Below are 6,190 nucleotides of genomic sequence, written 5' to 3' on the forward strand. Positions count from 1 at the left end.
CTATTTAAGTAAACTCCTACAGCAATAAATTTGAGATTTCCCTCATAATATTTATTTTTATGGCTCTTAGCGGCTGAAATAAGAGCAAAGAAAACGCCTTTTAAAATCAACCTTAGGTTAGAGTAATCTTTGACGGTAAACACGACACGCGCGTGCATTTTAATTTTAATTGCGGAAATTGAAAAAGGATAAAACCTTTTTGAAAAATTTTACCTTTTCACTTTGCTCTTTTATAATTTTAAAATAAAATTTATTAAAGACGTGTCTGCATTAAAAGTTTTAAAGCGTATTTAGTTAAGGAAATTTAAGTCAGTTTAAAAGATTAAAAAAGTCTAATGTAATTGAAAGAGACATATTTACTTAGTATAACAATGAATTTTATTTGTTTTTATGTATGTAGCTATGCAATCATTAAGGGCGGCCATACACGGGTAACTTCAAGTCGAATTCAACACGAATCGCATTAATTTAAATTTGACATATATTTGGATAGAAGAAATTAAGTAAAGATACAAATTTTAACAGTAATTTTTGTCTATAAGCATTAAGTTAAGGCGCTCTATAATCTCGTTATTGAATTGTCTAGGAAGGTTACGTTATGAGCTTAGGCCGGAAGTTAAATGTATATCGGCTTGATCGCGTTAGGGGAGCGACTAAAACGTCGGTGAAATTTCTAACATATAAAATTTTGAAGCGAATTCTACGTAGCATTTTATAGTTCACGTTTAGGTGTAGTTTAAAGAACCGATAAGGAAATTAACACAAGAAATGTTCGGAAAACAGATTTTTAACAGCAATAGACGAATGATTTTTTTATATATAATATAAGGTGGCAAAGGAGCAAGCGGCCACCTGAATCCACCGAAATGGAAAGCGACCGCTGCCCATAAACATCCGCAATTGCAGATGCGTTGCCCACCCTTAGTTGACAGAGGAGGAGATGCACATAAAAAGGACATTTTCCCTTCCTATGCTTCTCCTCCATCGTCAAATCCAGCTTTCTTTCCCATACTTTCCTCTTAAGAAAAGGGTGGAAAGGGAAAGGGACCAAAATTAGGCTTCCGCCCTCATCAGACGAAACGCGGAATCGCTTCCACTTCACGCCTGTTTTCTATGATATTTCTCTGATATCAATCATTCCACTAACGTATTTAATTAAACAAATTAAAATCTATGTACGCTCTAATTAGTTTCGAAATAGGCGTATTGAAGTGTTTAATTATAAGATGCTGTTAAAGAAAATTTGATTTTGTAATTAGACGTGAAATTTACCCTTACACATCGGATAAAATCCAATCTGAGCCTAATTATGCTGTTATGTTTTGCGATGTTACATACTTCGAGATTTCTATATTCAAATATTACATACTAACGTGCTATTAAATATATCAAATACATTAATTAACTCCGTAAATAGTATTATACTTTAATTAAAAAAAAAGAAATGTACGTTAAAAGAAAAGAAAATGGACCTTATAACATATTATGGATAAATTTGTTTGGATTCTATCCGATCTTTCCTATTGGAATGTAAAAATAAGGATGATTTTTCATATAAATAAGTTAAAACACTTAATTCATTGTTTCTAAAATAACAAATTCACTTAATAATAATCTTATTTCAAGCATAATGAAAACCGAAGGAAGTAATTTGTTTCTGTCCTTTAGTAATTTATTTAAGAGACTGGCAGCCAAAGTCCGTCTGCAAATTTATCTCACTTTGTACAAATTGTGTTTATGTGTGCGTCGCTAATTACAATTTGACAGTAACAATGACGCTTTCATTATGAGCTCGCGACCCGGAACGCGATTCTCAAACTTTGAGTAACTATGTTTATATCTCCCACTTTAGTTTACAATATTAATTTACACAACTAGTCGATGCGCTCAGAGTTTTTAATTGGCCATTAAAAGAAACCTTTTAATCTCATTTTTTTTGTAAAACTAGGTGACAATTCCGGCCATTGGAATTCGCTAAAATTGCGAAACAACCTTTACATTGAAGGGAATCTGTTAGTTAGTAAAACAAATAGGTTTTTCAAGTTTCATAACTTATAGGGTTTTTTTTAAAATCAATCTGTACTATTATTATAAAGCGTAAACACACCCTTCTTTGTTACCTAAGATGTCAGCAATTACAGCATATTTTTGAATAATTATTTTTTTTAATAAAAAGGCCTACACTTATGTCACGCTTTAGGCAATATATTTTCACGCTATTAAACTTAGAGGTTAAATATTTTGGATAAAAACCCTAATGTGGGAAAGAGACCATAAGTTGCTGCTAACATCAAGGAAGCAAGACTGTCAAGGTTTGTCCTGTCATTTTGACATTTACTATTGATAATTTGACAAATATAAACAATAAAATAAAATTTTCACAATTTCATGCGGATGAAGCCGCACGGGAACAGCTAGTTATGTAATATAACCGTCTAAAACCAATATTAAGTTCCAATCAACACTTACAATATAATTTACTACTATTAATACGGAGAAGCAATATTACATTAACAGCACAGTGCTCTATTTCTGCACAAGACGTTTATGATTGGCAGCAATTTGGCTAACACAACTTAGTTAGTCGATAAACTAACAGCATTTCTATAGTAAATCATAAACTGATAGATTAATAAGCGGTTAGTTAGGAATCTAACACATTAAAATACAAAACAAATAGTTAGCAGACTTCAAACAGGAGGTTTTAAATTCGATCGGTTTTATTTTTCACTAATATTACCTGCGTCGTCTACACAATATTTAGAGAAGTAGCCTTATGCCCGTCTATGTCAGATACCTTTCAGTGAAAGTCCAGTCAAAATCAGCCCAGCCGTCTCGGAGATTACCCAAAACAAACGCGTCTTGCGGACAGACAGACAGACAAAAATTATTAATTCGTTTTCGTTAACAGAAACGCAAATGCATCATCTTCCCGAAATCTGAAATTTTCTTATGACATTACAAACAGACCCTCCAATTTTATTTTATATGTAGATAGAAGAAGATGAAATGGCAGTTGGTATGTGTTTTGATAGTGATATCGTTTACTTTTATTTATATTCATAAAATGTAACAGTTATTTTTCGTAAGTTTACAATTTTAACGTAAGAATAACAGGTTTTTAATTAAGCGAGCGCCTTTTGTAGATCCGAGCGTAATTAGCGATACAGCGCTCACCCCCGTAACAGAAAATGTTGTACAGTTAATTATAAACATGAAATTTGAGTACTGAATTTTGAATACAATAATATTGTATATTTTAGTTTAACTTCGTATGTTGATATATTTAATATGAATACCATGAATATAGCCTGATTAAAAATATAATAAACCTAACCATATTACGGAAAAATGTGTAAATTATAACGTACTTATCAACTTGTTCTTATCCCTTATGGAGGGTTGGCACAGTACGTGCTGCTCTTCCATACATCTCTATCAGCCGTCATATCTGAATCCACTCCTTTCTTAAGCATATCCTCTTTCACACAATCGATTCATACTTTCTTCGGTCTTCCTCTTCCTTTGTAGCCATCCACATTCATTCTTAACACTTTCTGGTTTATGTCCCCATCGTCTCGTCGCATAACATGTCCATACCACGATAACCTTTTACTTCTAAATTATAACATAAATATATGTGGAATAAAATAAATTTATGTACAGACTAAAAATGGTCAAGCTGTTTGAATAGAATAAACGAGTGTCAAATTCAATTTTATTTTTTTTCAAATGAAATTTTACGTGTGGCGCTTTTCACGTGGTTTGCAGTTAGCCAATTTTGTTCACGGCATAAGGGGAAGCGAAAAACCAAATTTTTACCAATTCTATAACTAGTAAATTGTAAGAACTAAAGTAACAAATCACATGAAAATTTTAACTCATTGAGAGATTTAATAATAATTGAAAGGAATTACAAGATTTGAAACAAAGATAAAAATCAACACCTAGAAAAAAAAAATATTTTAAATCTAATCTAGTCACTAAGTAGCACTTAAACGCTTAATGCTTAAACTGATCATTTTAGATAACTCTTGCTTATTCTGAGGGATTCCTTAATAATCAATTTTGAGTGTGTGAGCAATTTTTCATCATCATCCACTTGCCCTTATCCCTTATGGAGGATCGGCACAGTATGTGCTGCTCTTCCATACATCTCTATCAGCCGTCATATCTGAATCCACTCCTTAATCATATAATCTATGGGCAATTTATACCTTTTTATAAACATTAAAACATAAAAGAATTAAAAGATAAAATATCAAAGGAATAATAAGTACCTGCCAACTTATTTGCTAATTTATAAACACTCACAAATTCCCATCACCGCAAAAGGAAGCTTAGCGTTAATTAGAGATAAAAAAAAAACATAAAAAGCGGCCGCGCAATTAAAATCCGTTTCTCTTAACGGAAATGAAGACTCGTAAATAATTGAATGAGGTGTTTTAATTTTCCGAGTATTTTTAATTAAACGTATGACTGTAATAATCCCTTAAAGAAAATATTTATTTTAAGGACTACGTTCGTTTACGATTTAATATTATAATGGAATTCGTAGGAAGTTTGAGAATAGCCCCAATAGTAGAGAAGGTAAGGAGTAAAAGGTTAGCATGGTATGGGCATGTTATGAGTAGGGATGTATTGCATGTTACAAGGAGAACGTTAGTTATGAGTATGGAAGGGTACATCGGTATAGGTACTGTATGGATTGCGTAAAAAATGACATGATCAAAAAGGGAGTTATCTGAGATGACATATGATAGAGTTATGTCGAAGACAAAAACCTGTTGCGCCGACCCTACGGGATAAGGATAAGGAGAGAGATAATGATGACTGGAATTCGTATTTATATTTGGATGTTGCTGCCGAATCTTCGTAACTCCAGCTATTAAGTTATTATGCTTAAGTCTAGCAGGACCGTTTCGATACGTTCTAATAAAATGGTAGTGAATTCAGATATGACGGATGATAGAGATGTATTGAAGAATAGTACATACTGTCCCAACACTACGTAGGGACAACGGCAAACTGATGATGATGTTGGTGACGTTCTAAAGAGATCTCGGAACAATTTCTATTGTACTCGTGGTTGACCACTGAGGAAGTTTTAGTGGGTTAAACAGAAACACCATACACTTTTAAGTTAATTTACTTCCTAAATAATTATTTATGTATTTATTAAAAGACAAGTAAAATATAACTACGACTACTTAATAATAAGCTATGTTGAAATATAATTTTAGTTATGAAAGTAACATTAAAATTGTTAATTATGATTTTCACGAATCTACTTAAATTAAATTTCACTTAAATCGATTACGTTAACTTACAACAACTTATGAAATAATTATGAAATATATTTATTAATAAATATATATATTATATGAAATAAATAAAATTTTTACACGGTCCTTTACAAACATGCTTTTTCAGGCGCCACTCAAACAAAATCGAATACTCAGTAAGTACACTCAAACCTTTCATGCACAAAATCTAACATAGAGTAACTGGCGAACACTAGAATTATTTTTAAAATTGACTATATTCTACGTTAATACATAACACGTATTCTTGCTGATATTATAAATGCAAAACCTTGGATGGATGTTGGTTAGAATTTATAGCCTAAACGGCTAAACGGATTTCGATTAAATTTGACAAAAATGTAGAACATATTCTGAAAGAACAAATATTCAGCATATTTTTATTTATTCAACGCGAACGGAGTCGCGGGTGAAAGCTAGTTCTTAATAGTTAAGGTCTGAAAGTTGCCATGTAGACATTTTAATCTCTCCAAAATACTTATTTACTATCTTGCCTTTTTAGTACTTAAGGCGTTGTTTTTCCGTTTGAATACGCTGTAATTTTTGAAACCTTTCTATCAATTTATGCGTAAAATTTACAGCTCAATTTGGCAACTAGAGAAAGGCATGTAATAAAATAGTACATTACAATTTTATTGGCCACAGAATAGCAACTCAGCATGCATCTTCCGGCCGCATAAAGTTTTGTCATTAACTATATGTGGGTTAAATTTCATTGAGGAACAAACAAATAAAACTCTTCAATTACACGGTTGAATTAGTTTCTACATTTTAAATAGGTCAACAAAGAGAAAAACAACCATTGCATGATACTAATACAGTTGTAAAAGCAGTAACAGTGGTAGAGGCCGCTTTAACATCTTCGC

Source organism: Papilio polytes, unplaced genomic scaffold (assembly GCF_000836215.1).
Source record: "Papilio polytes unplaced genomic scaffold, Ppol_1.0 DF823923.1, whole genome shotgun sequence".
Lineage (NCBI taxonomy): Eukaryota > Metazoa > Arthropoda > Insecta > Lepidoptera > Papilionidae > Papilio > Papilio polytes.